The sequence below is a fragment of the Calliopsis andreniformis genome, unplaced genomic scaffold (genome assembly GCF_051401765.1).
Source record: "Calliopsis andreniformis isolate RMS-2024a unplaced genomic scaffold, iyCalAndr_principal scaffold0002, whole genome shotgun sequence".
Classification (NCBI taxonomy): Eukaryota; Metazoa; Arthropoda; class Insecta; order Hymenoptera; family Andrenidae; genus Calliopsis; species Calliopsis andreniformis.
The window spans coordinates 4452811-4476317 of NW_027480423.1; positions in this window are offsets into that span (position 1 = coordinate 4452811).

Below are 23507 nucleotides of genomic sequence, written 5' to 3' on the forward strand. Positions count from 1 at the left end.
AATTATTCGTTTTATACAATGGAAAAACTGTTATATTTATTTTGTATTTTATGCTTCGGGCGTTGACTTCTAAGGCCCTAACTGTTTGATGTGGTGGAGCAACGCCCTAGAGTGAAGCCTAGGTTGCCCGGCACGTAGAAATGACCATACCTTTCACACTGGTTGCTATTATTCGTTATATACGATGGAAAAACTGTTATATTTATATTGTATTTTATGCTTCTGTCGTTGACTTCTGAGGCCGTAGCTATTCGGTGTGGTGGAACAACGCCCTAGGGTGAAAACTAGGTTGCCCGGAACGTAGAAATGACCATAACTTTCACACTGGTTGCAATTATTCGTTTTATACGATGGATAAGCTGTTGTATTTATATCGTATTTTATGCTTCTGGCGTTGACCTCTTAGGCCATAGCTATTGTATCTGGTGGAACAAGGCCCTAGGGTAAAGCGTAGGTTGCCGGGAAGGAGAAATGACCATAACTTTCACACTGGTAGCAATTATTCGTTTTATACGATGGAAAAACTGTTCCATTTATTTTGTATTTTATGCTTCGGGCGTTGACTTCTAAGACCCTAACTATTCGATTTGGTGGAGCAACGACCTAGAGTGAAGCGTAGGTTGCCCGGAACGTCGAAATGACCATCACTTTCAAACTGGTTGCAATTAATCCTGTTATACGATGGAAAAACTGTTGTATTTTTGTTGCCTTTTATGCTTCGGGCGTTGACTTCTAAGGCCCTAACTATTCAATCTGTTGGAGCAACGCCCTAGGGTGAATCCTAGGTTGCCCGGAACGTAGAAAAGACCATAACTTTTACACTGGTAGCAATTATTCGTTTTATACGATGGAAAAACTGTTATATTTATATTGTATTTTATGCATCTGGCGTTGACTTCTTAGGTCCTAACTATTCCATCTGGTGGAACAACACCCTAGAGTGAAGCCTAGGATGCCTGGAACGTAGAAATGACCATCACTTTCACACGGGTTGCAATTATTCCTGTTATAGGATGGAAAGACTGTTGTATTTTTATTGTATTTTATGCTTCACGCGTTGACTTCTGAGGCCGTAGCTATTCGATGTGGTGGATGAACGCCATAGAGTGAAGCCTAGGTTGCCCGGAACGTAGAAATGTCCATATCTTTCACACTGTTTGCAATTATTCATTTTATACGATGGTAATGCTGTTGTATATTTTTTGCATTTTATGCTTCGGGCATTGACTTCTAAGGACCTACCTATTCAATCTGTTGGAGCAACGCCCTTGGGTGAAGCCTAGGTTGCCCGGAACGTTGAAATGACCATAACTTTCACACTGGTTGAATTATTCGTTTTATACGATGGAAAAGCTGTTGTATTTATATCGTATTTTATGCTTCTGGCGTTGACTTCTTAGGCCCTAACTATTCCATCTGGTGGAACAACGCCCTAGGGTGAAGCGTAGGTTGCCCGGAAAGAAGAAATGACCATAACTTTCACACTGGTAGCAATTATTCGTTTTATACGATGGAAAACTGTTCTGTTTATTTTGTATTTTATGCTTCGGGCGTTGACTTCTAAGGCCCTAACTATTCGATCAGGAGGAGCAACGCCCTAGAGTGAAGCCTAGGTTGCCCGGTACGTAGAAAAGACCATCACTTTCAAACTGGTTGCAATTATTCGTCTTATACGATGGAAAAGCTGTTGTATTTATATCGTATTTTATGCCTCTGGCGTTGACTTCTAAGGCCCTAACTATTCGATCTGGTTGAGCAACGCCCCAGTGTGAAGCCTAGGTTGCCCGGCACGTAGAAATGACCACAACTTTCACACTGGTAGCAATTATTCGTTTTATACAATGGAAAAACTGTTCTATTTATTTTGTAGTTTATGCTTCGGGCGCTGACTTCTAAGGCCCTAACTATTCGATCTGGTGGTGCAACGCCCTAGAGTGAGGCCTAGGTTGCCCGGAACGTAGAAATGAAAATAACATTCACACCGGTTGCAATTATTCATGCTATACGATGGAAAAACGGTTGCATTTTTATTGTATTTTATACTTCTAGCGTTGACTTCCAAGGCCGTAGCTATACGATGTGGTGGAGCAACACCCATACAGTGAAGCCTAGGTTGTCCGGAACGTAGAAATGACCATTACATTCACACTGTTTGCTATTATTCATTTTATACGATGGAAAAGGTGTTGTATTTATATTGTATTTTATGCTTCTGGCGTTGACTTCTAAGGCCGTAGCTATTAGATGTGGTGGAGTAACGCCCTAGAGTGACACCTAGGTAGCCTGGAACGTAGAAATGTCCATTACTTTCACAATGTTTCCAATTACTCATTTTATACGATGGAAAAACTGTTGTACTTATATTGTATTTTATTCTTATGGCGTTGAATTCTAAGTCCCTAGCTATGCGATTTGGTGGCGCAACGCCCTAGAGTGAAACCCTGGTTGCCCGGAACGTAGAAATGAACATAACTTTCACACCGGTAGCAATTATTCGTTTTATACGATGGAAAAACTGTTGTATTAATATTGCATTTTATGCTTCTGGCGTTGACTTCTAAGGCCGTAGCTATTCGATGTGGTGGAGCAACGCCCTAGAGTGAAACCTAGGTTACCCGGAACGAAGAAATGACCAGTACTCTCATACTGTTTGCAGTTATTCCTGTTATACGATGGAAAAACTTTTGCATCTGTATTGTATTTTATGCTTCCGGCGTTGACTTCTAAGGCCCTAGCTGTTCGATTTCGTGGAGCAACGCCCTAGAGTGGGGCCTAGGTTGCCCGGTACGTAGAAATGTCCATTACTTTCACACTGTTTGCAAATATACATTATATACGATGGAAAATCTGTTGCATTTATGTTGCATTTTATGCTTCTGGCGTTGACATCTAAGGCCCCAACTGTTTGATCTGGTGGAGCAACGCCCCAGAGTGAAGCCTAGGTTGCCCGGAACGTAAAAATGACCATAATTTTCACACTGGTTGCTATCATTCGTTTTATATCATGGATAAACTGTTGTATTTATATTGTATTTTATGCTTCTGGCGTTCACTTCTTAGGCCCTAACTATTCGATCTGGTGGAACAACGCCCTAGGGCGAAGCCTAGGTTGCCCGGAACGTAGAAATGACCATAACTTTTACACTGGTAGCAATTATTCGTTTTATACAATGGAAAAACTGTTCTATTTATTTTGCATTTTATGCTTCGGGCGTTGACTTCTAAGGCCCTACCTGATTGATCTGGAGGAGCAACGCCCTAGTGTGAAGCCTAGGTTGCCCGGAACGTCGAAAAGACCATAACTTTTACACTGGTAGCAATTATTCGTTTTATACAATGGAAAAACCGTTCTATTTATTTTGTATTTTATGCTTCCGGCGTTGACTTCTAAGGCCCTAACTGTTTGATCAGGTGGAGGAACGCCCTAGAGTGAAACCTAGGTTGCTCGAAATGTAGAAATGACCATAACTTTCACACTGGTTGCAATTATACATTTTATACGATGGAAAAACTGTTGTACTTATATTGTATTTTATTCTTATGGCGTTGAATTCTAAGTCCCTAGCTATTCGATATGGTGGAGCAACGCCCTAGAGTGGGGCCTAGGTTGCCCGGTACATAGAAATGTCCATTACTTTCACACTGTTTGCAAATATACATTATATACGATGGAAAATCTGTTGTATTTATGTTGCATTTTATGCTTCTGGCGTTGACATCTAAGGCCGCAACTGTTTGATCTGGTGGAGCAACGCCCTAGAGTGAAGCCTAGGTTGCCCGGAACGTGGAAATGACCATAATTTTCACACTGGTTGCAATTATTCGTTTTATACGACGGAAAAGCTGTGGCATTTATATCGTATTTTATGCTTCTGGCGTTGACGTCTTAGGGCCTGACTATTCGATCTGGTGGAGCAACGCACTAGAGTGAAGCCGAGGTTGACCGGAACGTAGAAATGACCATCACTTTCAAACTGGTTGCAATTATTCCTGTTATATGATGGAAAAACTGTTGTATTTTTAATGCATTTTGTGCTTCGGGCATTGACTTCTAAGGCCCTAATTATTCAATCTGTTGGAGCAAGGAACTAGGGTGTAGCCTAGGTTGCCCGGAACGTAGAAATGACCATAACTTTCATACTGGTGGCAATTATTCGTTCTATATGATGGAAAAACTGTCGTATTTATATTGTGCTTTATGCTGCTGGCGTTCACTTCTTAGGCCCTAACTATTCGATCTGGTGGAACAACGGCCTAGGGTGATGCCTAGGTTACGCGGGACGTAGAAATGACCAGTACTTTCACACTGTTTGCAGTGACTCCTGTTATACGATGGAAAAACTGTTGCATCTTTATTGAATTTTATGCTTCTGGCGTTGACTTCTAAGGCCCTAACTATTCTATCTGGTGTATCAACGCCCTACAGTGAAGCCTAGGTTGCTCGGAATGTAAAAATGACCATAAGATTCACACTGGTTGAAATTATTCGTTTTATACGATGGAAAAACTTTTATATTTGAATTGTATTTTATGCTTCTGGCGTTGGTTTCTTAGGCACTAACTATTCAATCTGGTGGAACAACGCCCTAGAGTGAAGCCTAGGTTACCGGGAACGTAGAAATGACCAGTACTTTCACACTGTTTGCAATTATTCATTTTATACGATGGAAAAGCTGTTGTATTGATATTATATTTTATGCTTCTGGCGTTGACTTCTAAGGCCGTAGCTATTAGCTGTGGTGGAGCAACGCCCTACAGTGACGCGTAGGTTGCCCGGAACGTAGAAATGACCATTAATATCACAATGTCTGCAATTATTCATTTTATACAATGGAAAAACGGTTGTACTTATTTTGTGTTTTATACTTCTGGCGTTGAATTCCAAGTCCCTAACTATTCGATCTGGTGGTGCAACGCACTAGAGTGAAGCCTAGGTTGCTCGGAATGTAGAAATGTCCATAACTTTCACACTGGTTGCAATTATACGTTTTATACGATAGAAAAGCTGTTCTATTTATTTTGTATTTTATGCTTCGGGGGTTGACTTCTAAGGCCCTAACTATTCAGTCGGTTGCAGAAACGCCCTAGGATGGTTCCTAGGTTGCCCGGAAAGTAGAGATGACTATAACTTTCATACTGGTTGCAATTATTCGTTTTCTACGATGGAAATGCTGTTGTATTTATATTGTATTTTATGCTTCCCGTGTTGACTTCTTAGACCCTAACTCTTCGATCTGGTGGAGCAACGCCTCAGAGTTAAGTCTAGGATGCCCGAAACGTCGAAATGATCGTTGCTTTCGCACTGGTTGCAATTAGTCATGCTTTACAATGGAAAAACTGTTGTATTTATACTGTATTTTATGCTTCTGGCATTGACTTCTAAGGCCGTAGCTATTCGATGTGGTGGAGCAACGCCCTAGAGTGAAGCCTAGGTTGCCCGGAACGTAGAAATGCCCATTACTTTCACACTGGTTGCAATTATTAGTTTTATACGATGGAAAAACTGTTCTATTTATTTTGTATTTTATGCTTCGGGCGTTGACTTCTAAGGCCCTAACTATTCAATCTGTTGGAGCAACGCCCTATGGTGAAGCCTAGGTTGCCCGGAAAGTAGAAATGACCATACCTTTCATACTGGTTGCAATTATTTGTTTTATACGATGGAAAAGCTGTTATATTTATATTGTATTTTATGCTTGTGGGGTTGACTTCTTAGGCCCTAACTATTCGATCTGGTGGAACGACGCCCTAGAGTGAAGCCTAGGTTGCTCAGAACGTAGAAATGACCATCACTCTCACACTGGTTGCAATTATTCATTTTATACGATGGAAAAACTGTTGTACTTATATTGTATTTTATTCTTATGGCGCTGAATTCTAAGTCCCTAGCTATGCGATTTGGTGGAGCAACGCCCTAGTGTGAAACCTTGGTTGCCCGGAACGTAGAAATTACCATAACTTTCACACTGATAGCAATTATTCGTTTTATACGATGGAACAACTGTTCTATTTATTTTGTATTTCATGCTTCGGGCGTTGACTTCTAAGGCCATAACTACTCGATCTGGTGGAGTAATGCCTCACAGTTAAGACTAGGATGCCCGAATCGCCGAAATGATCATCACTTTCACACTGGTTGCAATTATTCGTGCTATACGATGGAAAAACTGTTGCATTCTTGTTGTATTTTCTGCTTCTGGCTTCGACTTCTAAGGTCCTAGGTATTCGATCTGGTGGGGCAACGTCCAAGAGTGAAGCCTATGTTGCGCGGAACGTAGAAATGACCATAACCTTCACACTGGTTGCAATTACTCTTTTTATACAATGGAAAAACTGTTGTATCTATATTGTATTTTATGCTTCTGGCGTTGACTTCTAAGGCCGTAGCTATTCGATGTGGTGGAGCAACGCCCTAGATTGAAGCCTAGGTTGACCGGAACGTAGAAATGACCATATCATTCAAACTGGTTGCAGTTATTCCTGTTATACGATGCAACAGCTGTTGTATTCATATCGTATTTTATGTCTCTGGCGTTGACTTCTTAGGCCCTAACTATTCTCTCTGGTGGAGCAATGCCATACAGTGAAACGTAGGTTGCCCAGAACGTAGAAATGACCATTACTTTCACACTGGTTGCAATTATTCCTCTTATACGATGGTAAAACTGTTGTATTTTTATTGTATTTTATGCTTCCGGCGTTGAATTCTAAGTCCACAGCTATTCGATCTGGTGGAGCAACGCCGTAGAGTGAAGCCTAGGTTGCCCGGAACGTAGAAATGACCATAACTTTCCCACTGGTTGCAATTACTCTTTTTATACAATGGAAAAACTGTTGTATCTATATTGTATTTTATGCTTCTGGCGTTGACTTCTAAGGCCGTAGCTATTCCATGTGGTGGAGAAACACCCTACAGTCAAGCCCAGGTTGCCCGGAACGTAGAAATGAACATAACTTTCACACTGGCAGCAATTATTCGTTTTATACAATGGAAAAACTGTTCTATTTATTTTGTATTTTATGTTTCGGGATTTGACTTCTATGGCCCTACCTATTCGATCTGGTGGAGCAACACCCTACAGTCAAGCCTAGGTTGCCCGGAACGTAGAAATGAAAATATCATTCACACCGGTTGCAATTATTCATGCTATACAATGGAAAAACTGTTGCATTTTTATTGTATTTTATGCTTCTGGCGTTGACTTCTAAGTCCGTAGCTATTAGATGTGGTGGAGTAACGTCCTAGAGTGAAGCCTAGGATGCCCGGAACGTAGAAATGACCAGAACTTTCACACTGGTTGCTATTATACGTTTTATACGATGGAAAAACGGTTATATTTATATTGTATTTTATGCTTCTGGCGTTGACTTCCTCGGCCCTAACTTTTTGATCTGGTGGAACAACGCCCTAGAGTGAAGCCTAGGTCGCCCGGAACGTAGAAATGACCATCACTTTCACACTGGTAGCAATTATTCGTTTAATACAATGGAAAAACTGTTCTATCTATTTTGTATTTTATGCTTCGGGCGTTGACTTCTAAGGCCCTAACTATTCGATCTGGTGGACCAACGCCCTAGAGTGAAGCCTAGGTTGCCCAGAACGTAGAAATGACCATAACATTCACACCCGTTGCAATTATTCATGCTATACGATGGAAAAACTGTTACATTTTTATTGTATTTTATGCTTCTAGCGTTGACTTCTAAGGCGGTAGCTATTAGATGTGGTAGAGTAACGCCCTAGAGTCAAGCCTAGGTTGCCTGGAACGTAGAAATGACCATTACTTTCACAATGTTTCCAATTATCCATTTTATACGATGGAAAAACTGTTGTAATTATATTGTATTTTATTCTTATGGCGTTGAATTCTAAGTCCCTAGCTATGCGATCTGGTGGAGCAAAGCCATACAGTGAAGCCAAGGTTGCCCGGAACGTAGAAATGACCATAACTTTCACACTGGTTGCAATTATTCGTTTTATACGATGGAAAAGCTGTTGTATTTATATCGTATTTTATGCTTCTGGCGTTGACTTCTTAGGCCGTAGCTATTCGATCTGGTGGAGCAACGCCCTAGGGTGAAGCCTAGGTTGCTCGGAAAGTAGAAATGACCATAAGTTCCATACTGGTTGCAATTATTCATTTTATACGATGGAAAAACTGTTGTATTTTTATTGCGTTTTATGCTTCGGGCATTGACTTCTAAGGTCCTAACTATTCAATCGGTTGGAGCAACGCCCTAGGTTGAAGCCTTGGTTGCGCGGAAAGTAGAAATGACAATAACTTTCACACTGGGTGCAATTACTCGTTTAATACGATGGAAAAGCTGTTGCATCTTTATTGTATTTTATGCTTCTGTCGTTGACGTCTAAGGCCGTAGCTACTAGATGTGGTGGAGCAACGCACTAGAGTGACGCCTAGGTTGCCCGGAACGTGGAATGACCATTACTTTCGCAATGTTTGCAATTATTCATTTTATACGATGGAAAAACTGTTGTACTTATATTGTATTTTATGCTTCTGGCGTTGATTCCTAAGGCCCTAACTATTCGATCTGGTGGAGCAACGCCCTAGAGTGACGCCTAGGTTGCCCGGAACGTAGAAATGACAAGCACTTTCAAACTGGTTGCAATTACTCCTCATATACGATGGAAAAACTGTTGTATTTTTATTGTATTTTATGCTTCTGGCGTTGAATTCTAAGTCCATAGCCATTCGATCTGGTGTAGCAACGCTCTAGAGTGAAGCCTAGGTTGCCCGGAGGCGTAGAAATGACCAGAACTTTCACACCGGTTAGTATTATTCGTTTTATACGATGGAAAAACTGTTATATTTATATGGTATTTTATGCTTCTGGCGTTGACTTCTTAGGCCCTAACTTCTCGATCTGGTGGAACAACGCCATCGAGTAAAGCCTAGGTTGCCCGGATCGTAGAAATGACCATCACTTTCGCACTGGTTGCAATTATTCCTGTTATACGACGGAAAAGCTCTTGTATATTTAGTGTATTTTATGCTTCGGGCGCTGACTTCTACGGCCCTACCTATTCGATCTGGTGGAGCAACACCGTACAGTCAAGCCTAGGTTGCCCAGAACGTAGAAATGAACATAACTTTCACACTGGTAGCAATTATTCGTTTTATACAATGGAAAAACTGTTCTATTTATTTTGTATTTTATGCTTCGGGCGTTGACTTCTAGGGCCCTACCTATTCGATCTGGTGGAGTAACACCCTACAGTCAAGCCTAGGTTGCCCGGAACGTAGAAATGACCATAGCTTTCCCACTGGTTGCAATTACTCTTTTTATACAATGGAAAAACTGTTGTATCTATATTGTATTTTATGCTTCTGGCGTTGACCCCTAAGGCCGTAGCTATTCGATGTGGTGGAGAAACACCCTACAGTCAAGCCCAGGTTGCCGGGAACGTAGAAATGAACATAACTTTCACACTGGTAGCAATTATTCGTTTTATACAATGGAAAAACTGTTCTATTTATTTTGTATTTTATGCTTCGGGATTTGACTTCTATGGCCCTACCTATTCGATCTGGTTGAGCAACACCCTACAGTCAAGCCTAGGTTGCCCGGAACGTAGAAATGAAAATATCATTCACACCGGTTGCAATTATTCATGCTATACGGTGGAAAAACTGTTGCATTTTTATTGTATTTTATGCTTCTGGCGTTGAATTCTAAGTCCATAGCTATTCGATCTGGTGGAGCATCGCCCTAGAGTGAAGCCTAGGTTGCCCGGAACGTAGAAATGACCATTACTTTCACACTGTTTGCAATTAATCATTTTATACGATGGAAAAGCTGTTGTATTTATATTGTATTTTATGCTTCTGACGTTGACTTCTAAGGCCGTAGCTATTAGATGTGGTGGAGTAACGTCCTAGAGTGACGCCTAGGTTGCCTGGAACGTGGAAATGACCATTACTTTCGCAATGTTTCCAATTATTCATTTTATACGATGGAAAAACTGTTGTACTTATATTGTGTTTTATTCTTATGGCGTTGAATTCTAAGTCCCTAGCTATGCGATCTGGTGGAGCAACGCCCTAGAGTGAGACCTAGGTTGCCCGGAACGTAGAAATTACCATAAATTTCACACAGATAGCAATTATTCGTTTTATACGATGGAAAAACTGTTCTATTTATGTCGTATTTCATGCTTCGGTCGCTGACTTCTAAGGCCCTAACTATTCAATCTGTTGGAACAACGCCCTAGGGTGAAGCCTAGGTTGCCCGGAAAGTAGAAATGACCATAACTTTCATACTGGTTGCAATTATTCGTTTTATACGATGGAAAAACTGTTGTATTTATATTGTATTTTATGCTTCTGGCGCTGACTTCTAGGGTACTAACAGTTCGATCTGGTGGAGCAGCGCCCTAGGGTGAAGCCTAGGTTGGCCGGAACGTAGAGATGACCATAACTTTCAGACCGGTAGCAATTATTCGTTTTATACGATGGAAAAACTGTTGTATTAATATTGCTATTTATGTTTCTGGCGTTGACTTCTTAGGTCCTAACTACTCGATGTGGTGGAGTAATGCCTCACAGTTAAGTCTAGGATGCCCCAAACGCCGAAATGGTCATTACTTTCACACTGGTTGCAATTATTCATGCTATACGACGGAAAAACTGTTGCATTCCTGTTGTATTTTCTGTTTCTGGCTTCGACTTCTAAGGTCCTAGCTATTCGATCTGGTGGGGCAACGTCCAACAGTGAAGCCTGTGTTGCCCGGAACGTAGAAATGACCATAACTTTCACACTGGCTGCAATTACTCTTTTTATACAATGGAAAAACTGTTGTATACATATTGTATTTTATGCTTCTGGCGTTGACTTCTAAGGCCGTAGCTATTCGATGTGGTGGAGCAACACGCTACAGTCAAGCCCAGGTTGCCCAGAACGTAGAAATGAACATAACTTTCACACTGGTAGCAATTATTCGTTTTACAAAATGGAAAAACTGTTCTATTTATTTTGTATTGTATGCTTCGGGATTTGACTTCTATGGCCCTACCGATTCGATCTGGTGGAGCAACACCCTACAGTCAAGCCTAGGTTGCCCGGAACGTAGAAATCAAAATATCATTCTCACCGGTTGCAATTATTCATGCTATACGATGGAAAAACTGTTGCATTTTTATTGTATTTTATGCTTCTGGCGTTGACTTCTAAGGCCGTAGCTATACGATATGGTGGAGCAACGCCCTAGAGTGAAGCCTAGGTTGTCCGGAACGTAGAAATGACCATTACTTTCACACTGTTTGCTATTATTCATTTTATGCGGTGGAAAAGGTGTTGTATTTATATTGTATTTTATGCTTCTGGCGTTGACTTCTAAGGCCGTAGCTATTAGATGTGGTGGAGTAACGCCCTAGAGTGACACCTAGGTGGCCTGGAACGTAGAAATGTCCATTACTTTCACAATGTTTCCAATTATTCATTTTATACGATGGAAAAACTGTTGTACTTATATTGTATTTTATTCTTATGGCGCTGAATTCTAAGTCCCTAGCTATGCGATTTGGTGGAGCAACGCCCTAGTGTGAAACCTTGGTTGCCCGGAACGTAGAAATTACCATAACTTTCACACTGATAGCAATTATTCGTTTTATACGATGGACCAACTGTTCTATTTATTTTGTATTTCATGCTTCGGGCGTTGACTTCTAAGGCCATAACTATCCAATCTGTTGGAACAACGCCCTACGGTGAAGCCTAGGTTGCCCGGAAAGTAGAAATGACCATAACCTTCATACTGGTTGCAATTATTCGTTTTATACGATGGAAAAACTGTTGTATTTATATTGTATTTTATGCTTCTGGCGCTAACTTCTAGGGCACTAACTATTCGATCTGGTGGAGCAGCGCCCTTGGTTGAAGCCTTGGTTGCCCGGAACGTAGAAATGACCATAACTTTCACATTGGTAGCAATTATTCGTTTTATACGATGGAAAAACTGTTCTATTTATTTTGTATTTCATGCTTCGCGCGTTGACTTCTAGGGCACTATCTATTCGTTCTTGTGGAGCAGCGCTCTAGGGTGAAGCCTAGGTTTCCCGGAACGTAGAAATGACCATTACTTTTACACTGGTTTCAATTATTCGTTTTATACGATGGAAAAACTGTTGTATTAATATTGCATTTTATGCTTCTGGCGTTGACTTCTTAGGCCCTAACTACTCGATCTGGTGGAGTAATGCCTCACAGTTAAGACTAGGATGCCCGAATCGCCGAAATGATCATCACTTTCACACTGGTTGCAATTATTCGTGCTATACGATGGAAAAACTGTTGCATTCTTGTTGTATTTTCTGCTTCTGGCTTCGACTTCTAAGGTCCTAGGTATTCGATCTGGTGGGGCAACGTCCAAGAGTGAAGCCTATGTTGCGCGGAACGTAGAAATGACCATAACCTTCACACTGGTTGCAATTACTCTTTTTATACAATGGAAAAACTGTTGTATCTATATTGTATTTTATGCTTCTGGCGTTGACTTCTAAGGCCGTAGCTATTCGATGTGGTGGAGCAACGCCCTAGATTGAAGCCTAGGTTGACCGGAACGTAGAAATGACCATATCATTCAAACTGGTTGCAGTTATTCCTGTTATACGATGCAACAGCTGTTGTATTCATATCGTATTTTATGTCTCTGGCGTTGACTTCATAGGCCCTAACTATTCTATTTGGTGGAGCAATGCCATACAGTGAAACGTAGGTTGCCCAGAACGTAGAAATGACCATTACTTTCACACTGGTTGCAATTATTCCTCTTATACGATGGTAAAACTGTTGTATTTTTATTGTATTTTATGCTTCCGGCGTTGAATTCTAAGTCCACAGCTATTCGATCTGGTGGAGCAACGCCGTAGAGTGAAGCCTAGGTTGCCCGGAACGTAGAAATGACCATAACTTTCCCACTGGTTGCAATTACTCTTTTTATACAATGGAAAAACTGTTGTATCTATATTGTATTTTATGCTTCTGGCGTTGACTTCTAAGGCCGTAGCTATTCCATGTGGTGGAGAAACACCCTACAGTCAAGCCCAGGTTGCCCGGAACGTAGAAATGAACATAACTTTCACACTGGCAGCAATTATTCGTTTTATACAATGGAAAAACTGTTCTATTTATTTTGTATTTTATGCTTCGGGATTTGACTTCTATGGCCCTACCTATTCGATCTGGTGGAGCAACACCCTACAGTCAAGCCTAGGTTGCCCGGAACGTAGAAATGAAAATATCATTCACACCGGTTGCAATTATTCATGCTATACGATGGAAAAACTGTTGCATTTTTATTGTATTTTATGCTTCTGGCGTTGACTTCTAAGTCCGTAGCTATTAGATGTGGTGGAGTAACGCCCTAGAGTCAAGCCTAGGTTGCCTGGAACGTAGAAATGACCATTACTTTCACAATGTTTCCAATTATCCATTTTATACGATGGAAAAACTGTTGTAATTATATTGTATTTTATTCTTATGGCGTTGAATTCTAAGTCCCTAGCTATGCGATCTGGTGGAGCAAAGCCATACAGAGAAGCCAAGGTTGCCCGGAACGTAGAAATTACCATAACTTTCATACAGGTTGCAATTATTCGTTTTATATGATGGAATAACTGTTGTATTTATATTGTATTTTATGCTGCTGGCCTTCACTTCTTAGGCCCTAACTATTCGATCTGGTCGAACAACGATTTGGGGTGAAGCCTAGGTTGCCCGGAACGTAGAAATGACCATAACTTTCACACTGGTTGCAATTATTCGTTTTATACGATGGAAAAGCTGTTGTATTTATATCGTATTTTATGCTTCTGGCGTTGACTTCTTAGGCCGTAGCTATTCGATCTGGTGGAGCAACGCCCTAGGGTGAAGCCTAGGTTGCTCGGAAAGTAGAAATGACCATAAGTTCCATACTGGTTGCAATTATTCATTTTATACGATGGAAAAACTGTTGTACTTATATTGTATTTTATGCTTCTGGCGTTGATTCCTAAGGCCCTAACTATTCGATCTGGTGGAGCAACGCCCTAGAGTGACGCCTAGGTTGCCCGGAACGTAGAAATGACAAGCACTTTCAAACTGGTTGCAATTAATCCTCATATACGATGGAAAAACTGTTGTATTTTTATTGTATTTTATGCTTCTGGCGTTGAATTCTAAGTCCATAGCCATTCGATCTGGTGTAGTAACGCTCTAGAGTGAAGCCTAGGTTGCCCGGAGGCGTAGAAATGACCAGAACTTTCACACCGGTTATTATTATTCGTTTTATACGATGGAAAAACTGTTATATTTATATGGTATTTTATGCTTCTGGCGTTCACTTCTTAGGCCCTAACTTCTCGATCTGGTGGAACAACGCCATCGAGTGAAGCCTAGGTTGCCCGGATCGTAGAAATGACCATCACTTTCGCACTGGTTGCAATTATTCCTGTTATGCGACGGAAAAGCTCTTGTATATTTAGTGTATTTTATGCTTCGGGCGTTGACTTCTACGGCCCTACCTATTCGATCTGGTGGAGCAACACCGTACAGTCAAGCCTAGGTTGCCCAGAACGTAGAAATGAACATAACTTTCACACTGGTAGCAATTATTCGTTTTATACAATGGAAAAACTGTTCTATTTATTTTGTATTTTATGCTTCGGGCGTTGACTTCTAGGGCCCTACCTATCCGATCTGGTGGAGTAACACCCTACAGTCAAGCCTAGGTTGCCCGGAACGTAGAAATGACCATAGCTTTCCCACTGGTTGCAATTACTCTTTTTATACAATGGAAAAACTGTTGTATCTATATTGTATTTTATGCTTCTGGCGTTGACTCCTAAGGCCGTAGCTATTCGATGTGGTGGAGAAACACCCTACAGTCAAGCCCAGGTTGCCCGGAACGTAGAAATGAACATAACTTTCCCACTGGTAGCAATTATTCTTTTTATACAATGGAAAAACTGTTCTATTTATTTTGTATTTTATGCTACGGGATTTGACTTCTATGGCCCTACCTATTCGATCTGGTTGAGCAACACCCTACAGTCAAGCCTAGGTTGCCCGGAACGTAGAAATGAAAATATCATTCACACCGATTGCAATTATTCATGCTATACGGTGGAAAAACTGTTGCATATTTATTGTATTTTATGCTTCTGGCGTTGACTTCTAAGGCCGTGGCTATACGATGTGGTGGAGCAACGCCCTAGAGTGAATCCTAGTTTGTCCGGAACGTAGAAATGACCATTACTTTCACACGGTTTGCTATTATTCATTTTATACGATGGAAAAGGTGTTGTATTTATATTGTATTTTATGCTTCTGGCGTTGACTTCAAAGTCCGTAGCTATTAGATGTGGTGGAGTAACGCCCTAGAGTGACACCTAGGTTGCCTGGAACGTAGAAATGTCCATTACTTTCACAATGTTACCAATTATTCATTTTATACGATGGAAAAACTGTTGTACTTATATTGTATTTTATTCTTATGGCGTTGAATTCTAAGTCCCTAGCTATGCGATTTGGTGGAGCAACGTCCTAGAGTGAAGCCTAGGATGCCCGGAACGTAGAAATGACCAGAACTTTCACACTGGTTGCTATTATTCGTTTTATACAATGGAAAAACTGTTATATTTATATTGTATTTTATGCTTCTGGCGTTGACTTCTTCGGCCCTAACTTTTTGATCAGGTGGAACAACGCCCTAGAGTGAAGCCTAGATCGCCCGGAACGTAGAAATGACCATCACTTTCACACTGGTAGCAATTATTCGTTTAATACAATGGAAATACTGTTCTATCTATTTTGTATTTTATGCTTCGGGCGTTGACTTCTAAGGCCCTAACTATTCGATCTGGTGGACCAACGCCCTAGAGTGAAGCCTAGGTTGCCCGGAACGTAGAAATGACCATAACATTCACACCCGTTGCAATTATTCATGCTATACGATGGAAAAACTGTTACATTTTTATTGTATTTTATGCTTCTAGCGTTGACTTCTAAGGCGGTAGCTATTAGATGTGGTGGAGCAACGCCCTAGAGTGAAGCCTAGGTTGCCTGCAACGTAGAAATGACCATTACTTTCACAATGTTTCCAATTATCCATTTTATACGATGGAAAAACTGTTGTAATTATATTGTATTTTATTCTTATGGCGTTGAATTCTAAGTCCCTAGCTATGCGATCTGGTGGAGCAAAGCCATACAGTGAAGCCAAGGTTGCCCGGAACGTAGAAATTACCATAACTTTCATACTGGTTGCAATTATTCGTTTTATATGATGGAATAACTGTTGTATTTATATTGTATTTTATGCTGCTGGCGTTCACTTCTTAGGCCCTAACTATTCGATCTGGTCGAACAACGATTTGGGGTGAAGCCTAGGTTGCCCGGAACGTAGAAATGACCATAACTTTCACACTGGTTGCAATTATTCGTTTTATACGATGGAAAAGCTGTTGTATTTATATCGTATTTTATGCTTCTGGCGTTGACTTCTTAGGCCGTAGCTATTCGATCTGGTGGAGCAACGCCCTAGGGTGAAGCCTAGGTTGCTCGGAAAGTAGAAATGACCATAAGTTCCATACTGGTTGCAATTATTCATTTTATACGATGGAAAAACTGTTGTATTTTTATTGCGTTTTATGCTTCGGGCATTGACTTCTAAGGTCCTAACTATTCAATCGGTTGGAGCAACGCCCTAGGTTGAAGCCTTGGTTGCGCGGAAAGTAGAAATGACAATAACTTTCACACTGGGTGCAATTACTCGTTTAATACGATGGAAAAGCTGTTGCATCTTTATTGTATTTTATGCTTCTGTCGTTGACGTCTAAGGCCGTAGCTACTAGATGTGGTGGAGCAACGCACTAGAGTGACGCCTAGGTTGCCCGGAACGTGGAATGACCATTACTTTCGCAATGTTTGCAATTATTCATTTTATACGATGGAAAAACTGTTGTACTTATATTGTATTTTATGCTTCTGGCGTTGATTCCTAAGGCCCTAACTATTCGATCTGGTGGAGCAACGCCCTAGAGTGACGCCTAGGTTGCCCGGAACGTAGAAATGACAAGCACTTTCAAACTGGTTGCAATTACTCCTCATATACGATGGAAAAACTGTTGTATTTTTATTGTATTTTATGCTTCTGGCGTTGAATTCTAAGTCCATAGCCATTCGATCTGGTGTAGCAACGCTCTAGAGTGAAGCCTAGGTTGCCCGGAGGCGTAGAAATGACCAGAACTTTCACACCGGTTAGTATTATTCGTTTTATACGATGGAAAAACTGTTATATTTATATGGTATTTTATGCTTCTGGCGTTGACTTCTTAGGCCCTAACTTCTCGATCTGGTGGAACAACGCCATCGAGTAAAGCCTAGGTTGCCCGGATCGTAGAAATGACCATCACTTTCGCACTGGTTGCAATTATTCCTGTTATACGACGGAAAAGCTCTTGTATATTTAGTGTATTTTATGCTTCGGGCGCTGACTTCTACGGCCCTACCTATTCGATCTGGTGGAGCAACACCGTACAGTCAAGCCTAGGTTGCCCAGAACGTAGAAATGAACATAACTTTCACACTGGTAGCAATTATTCGTTTTATACAATGGAAAAACTGTTCTATTTATTTTGTATTTTATGCTTCGGGCGTTGACTTCTAGGGCCCTACCTATTCGATCTGGTGGAGTATCACCCTACAGTCAAGCCTAGGTTGCCCGGAACGTAGAAATGACCATAGCTTTCCCACTGGTTGCAATTACTCTTTTTATACAATGGAAAAACTGTTGTATCTATATTGTATTTTATGCTTCTGGCGTTGACCCCTAAGGCCGTAGCTATTCGATGTGGTGGAGAAACACCCTACAGTCAAGCCCAGGTTGCCCGGAACGTAGAAATGAACATAACTTTCACACTGGTAGCAATTATTCGTTTTATACAATGGAAAAACTGTTCTATTTATTTTGTATTTTATGCTTCGGGATTTGACTTCTATGGCCCTACCTATTCGATCTGGTTGAGCAACACCCTACAGTCAAGCCTAGGTTGCCCGGAACGTAGAAATGAAAATATCATTCACACCGGTTGCAATTATTCATGCTATACGGTGGAAAAACTGTTGCATTTTTATTGTATTTTATGCTTCTGGCGTTGAATTCTAAGTCCATAGCTATTCGATCTGGTGGAGCATCGCCCTAGAGTGAAGCCTAGGTTGCCCGGAACGTAGAAATGACCATTACTTTCACACTGTTTGCAATTAATCATTTTATACGATGGAAAAGCTGTTGTATTTATATTGTATTTTATGCTTCTGACGTTGACTTCTAAGGCCGTAGCTATTAGATGTGGTGGAGTAACGCCCTAGAGTGACGCCTAGGTTGCCTGGAACGTGGAAATGACCATTACTTTCGCAATGTTTCCAATTATTCATTTTATACGATGGAAAAACTGTTGTACTTATATTGTGTTTTATTCTTATGGCGTTGAATTCTAAGTCCCTAGCTATGCGATCTGGTGGAGCAACGCCCTAGAGTGAGACCTAGGTTGCCCGGAACGTTGAAATTACCATAAATTTCACACAGATAGCAATTATTCGTTTTATACGATGGAAAAACTGTTCTATTTATGTCGTATTTCATGCTTCGGTCGCTGACTTCTAAGGCCCTAACTATTCAATCTGTTGGAACAACGCCCTAGGGTGAAGCCTAGGTTGCCCGGAAAGTAGAAATGACCATAACTTTCATACTGGTTGCAATTATTCGTTTTATACGATGGAAAAACTGTTGTATTTATATTGTATTTTATGCTTCTGGCGCTGACTTCTAGGGTACTAACAGTTCGATCTGGTGGAGCAGCGCCCTAGGGTGAAGCCTAGGTTGGCCGGAACGTAGAGATGACCATAACTTTCAGACCGGTAGCAATTATTCGTTTTATACGATGGAAAAACTGTTGTATTAATATTGCTATTTATGCTTCTGGCGTTGACTTCTTAGGTCCTAACTACTCGATGTGGTGGAGTAATGCCTCACAGTTAAGTCTAGGATGCCCCAAACGCCGAAATGGTCATTACTTTCACACTGGTTGCAATTATTCATGCTATACGACGGAAAAACTGTTGCATTCCTGTTGTATTTTCTGTTTCTGGCTTCGACTTCTAAGGTCCTAGCTATTCGATCTGGTGGGGCAACGTCCAAGAGTGAAGCCTGTGTTGCCCGGAACGTAGAAATGACCATAACTTTCACACTGGCTGCAATTACTCTTTTTATACAATGGAAAAACTGTTGTATACATATTGTATTTTATGCTTCTGGCGTTGACTTCTAAGGCCGTAGCTATTCAATGTGGTGGAGCAACACGCTACAGTCAAGCCCAGGTTGCCCAGAACGTAGAAATGAACATAACTTTCACACTGGTAGCAATTATTCGTTTTACAAAATGGAAAAACTGTTCTATTTATTTTGTATTGTATGCTTCGGGATTTGACTTCTATGGCCCTACCGATTCGATCTGGTGGAGCAACACCCTACAGTCAAGCCTAGGTTGCCCGGAACGTAGAAATCAAAATATCATTCTCACCGGTTGCAATTATTCATGCTATACGATGGAAAAACTGTTGCATTTTTATTGTATTTTATGCTTCTGGCGTTGACTTCTAAGGCCGTAGCTATACGATATGGTGGAGCAACGCCCTAGAGTGAAGCCTAGGTTGTCCGGAACGTAGAAATGACCATTACTTTCACACTGTTTGCTATTACTCATTTTATGCGGTGGAAAAGGTGTTGTATTTATATTGTATTTTATGCTTCTGGCGTTGACTTCTAAGGCCGTAGCTATTAGATGTGGTGGAGTAACGCCCTAGAGTGACACCTAGGTGGCCTGGAACGTAGAAATGTCCATTACTTTCACAATGTTTCCAATTATTCATTTTATACGATGGAAAAACTGTTGTACTTATATTGTATTTTATTCTTATGGCGCTGAATTCTAAGTCCCTAGCTATGCGATTTGGTGGAGCAACGCCCTAGTGTGAAACCTTGGTTGCCCGGAACGTAGAAATTGCCATAACTTTCACACTGATAGCAATTATTCGTTTTATACGATGGACCAACTGTTCTATTTATTTTGTATTTCATGCTTCGGGCGTTGACTTCTAAGGCCATAACTATCCAATCTGTTGGAACAACGCCCTACGGTGAAGCCTAGGTTGCCCGGAAAGTAGAAATGACCATAACCTTCATACTGGTTGCAATTATTCGTTTTATACGATGGAAAAACTGTTGTATTTATATTGTATTTTATGCTTCTGGCGCTAACTTCTAGGGCACTAACTATTCGATCTGGTGGAGCAGCGCCCTTGGTTGAAGCCTTGGTTGCCCGGAACGTAGAAATGACCATAACTTTCACATTGGTAGCAATTATTCGTTTTATACGATGGAAAAACTGTTCTATTTATTTTGTATTTCATGCTTCGGGCGTTGACTTCTAGGGCACTATCTATTCGTTCTTGTGGAGCAGCGCTCTAGGGTGAAGCCTAGATTTCCCGGAACGTAGAAATGACCATTACTTTTACACTGGTTTCAATTATTCGTTTTATACGATGGAAAAACTGTTGTATTAATATTGCATTTTATGCTTCTGGCGTTGACTTCTTAGGCCCTAACTACTCGATCTGGTGGAGTAATGCCTCACAGTTAAGACTAGGATGCCCGAATCGCCGAAATGATCATCACTTTCACACTGGTTGCAATTATTCGTGCTATACGATGGAAAAACTGTTGCATTCTTGTTGTATTTTCTGCTTCTGGCTTCGACTTCTAAGGTCCTAGGTATTCGATCTGGTGGGGCAACGTCCAAGAGTGAAGCCTATGTTGCGCGGAACGTAGAAATGACCATAACCTTCACACTGGTTGCAATTACTCTTTTTATACAATGGAAAAACTGTTGTATCTATATTGTATTTTATGCTTCTGGCGTTGACTTCTAAGGCCGTAGCTATTCGATGTGGTGGAGCAACGCCCTAGATTGAAGCCTAGGTTGACCGGAACGTAGAAATGACCATATCATTCAAACTGGTTGCAGTTATTCCTGTTATACGATGCAACAGCTGTTGTATTCATATCGTATTTTATGTCTCTGGCGTTGACTTCATAGGCCCTAACTATTCTATCTGGTGGAGCAATGCCATACAGTGAAACGTAGGTTGCCCAGAACGTAGAAATGACCATTACTTTCACACTGGTTGCAATTATTCCTCTTATACGATGGTAAAACTGTTGTATTTTTATTGTATTTTATGCTTCCGGCGTTGAATTCTAAGTCCACAGCTATTCGATCTGGTGGAGCAACGCCGTAGAGTGAAACCTTGGTTGCCCGGAACGTAGAAATTGCCATAACTTTCACACTGATAGCAATTATTCGTTTTATACGATGGACCAACTGTTCTATTTATTTTGTATTTCATGCTTCGGGCGTTGACTTCTAAGGCCATAACTATCCAATCTGTTGGAACAACGCCCTACGGTGAAGCCTAGGTTGCCCGGAAAGTAGAAATGACCATAACCTTCATACTGGTTGCAATTATTCGTTTTATACGATGGAAAAACTGTTGTATTTATATTGTATTTTATGCTTCTGGCGCTAACTTCTAGGGCACTAACTATTCGATCTGGTGGAGCAGCGCCCTTGGTTGAAGCCTTGGTTGCCCGGAACGTAGAAATGACCATAACTTTCACATTGGTAGCAATTATTCGTTTTATACGATGGAAAAACTGTTCTATTTATTTTGTATTTCATGCTTCGGGCGTTGACTTCTAGGGCACTATCTATTCGTTCTTGTGGAGCAGCGCTCTAGGGTGAAGCCTAGATTTCCCGGAACGTAGAAATGACCATTACTTTTACACTGGTTTCAATTATTCGTTTTATACGATGGAAAAACTGTTGTATTAATATTGCATTTTATGCTTCTGGCGTTGACTTCTTAGGCCCTAACTACTCGATCTGGTGGAGTAATGCCTCACAGTTAAGACTAGGATGCCCGAATCGCCGAAATGATCATCACTTTCACACTGGTTGCAATTATTCGTGCTATACGATGGAAAAACTGTTGCATTCTTGTTGTATTTTCTGCTTCTGGCTTCGACTTCTAAGGTCCTAGGTATTCGATCTGGTGGGGCAACGTCCAAGAGTGAAGCCTATGTTGCGCGGAACGTAGAAATGACCATAACCTTCACACTGGTTGCAATTACTCTTTTTATACAATGGAAAAACTGTTGTATCTATATTGTATTTTATGCTTCTGGCGTTGACTTCTAAGGCCGTAGCTATTCGATGTGGTGGAGCAACGCCCTAGATTGAAGCCTAGGTTGACCGGAACGTAGAAATGACCATATCATTCAAACTGGTTGCAGTTATTCCTGTTATACGATGCAACAGCTGTTGTATTCATATCGTATTTTATGTCTCTGGCGTTGACTTCATAGGCCCTAACTATTCTATCTGGTGGAGCAATGCCATACAGTGAAACGTAGGTTGCCCAGAACGTAGAAATGACCATTACTTTCACACTGGTTGCAATTATTCCTCTTATACGATGGTAAAACTGTTGTATTTTTATTGTATTTTATGCTTCCGGCGTTGAATTCTAAGTCCACAGCTATTCGATCTGGTGGAGCAACGCCGTAGAGTGAAGCCTAGGTTGCCCGGAACGTAGAAATGACCATAACTTTCCCACTGGTTGCAATTACTCTTTTTATACAATGGAAAAACTGTTGTATCTATATTGTATTTTATGCTTCTGGCGTTGACTTCTAAGGCCGTAGCTATTCCATGTGGTGGAGAAACACCCTAGAGTCAAGCCCAGGTTGCCCGGAACGTAGAAATGAACATAACTTTCACACTGGCAGCAATTATTCGTTTTATACAATGGAAAAACTGTTCTATTTATTTTGTATTTTATGCTTCGGGATTTGACTTCTATGGCCCTACCTATTCGATCTGGTGGAGCAACACCCTACAGTCAAGCCTAGGTTGCCCGGAACGTAGAAATGAAAATATCATTCACACCGGTTGCAATTATTCATGCTATACGATGGAAAAACTGTTGCATTTTTATTGTATTTTATGCTTCTGGCGTTGACTTCTAAGTCCGTAGCTATTAGATGTGGTGGAGTAACGCCCTAGAGTCAAGCCTAGGTTGCCTGGAACGTAGAAATGACCATTACTTTCACAATGTTTCCAATTATCCATTTTATACGATGGAAAAACTGTTGTAATTATATTGTATTTTATTCTTATGGCGTTGAATTCTAAGTCCCTAGCTATGCGATCTGGTGGAGCAAAGCCATACAGAGAAGCCAAGGTTGCCCGGAACGTAGAAATTACCATAACTTTCATACAGGTTGCAATTATTCGTTTTATATGATGGAATAACTGTTGTATTTATATTGTATTTTATGCTGCTGGCCTTCACTTCTTAGGCCCTAACTATTCGATCTGGTCGAACAA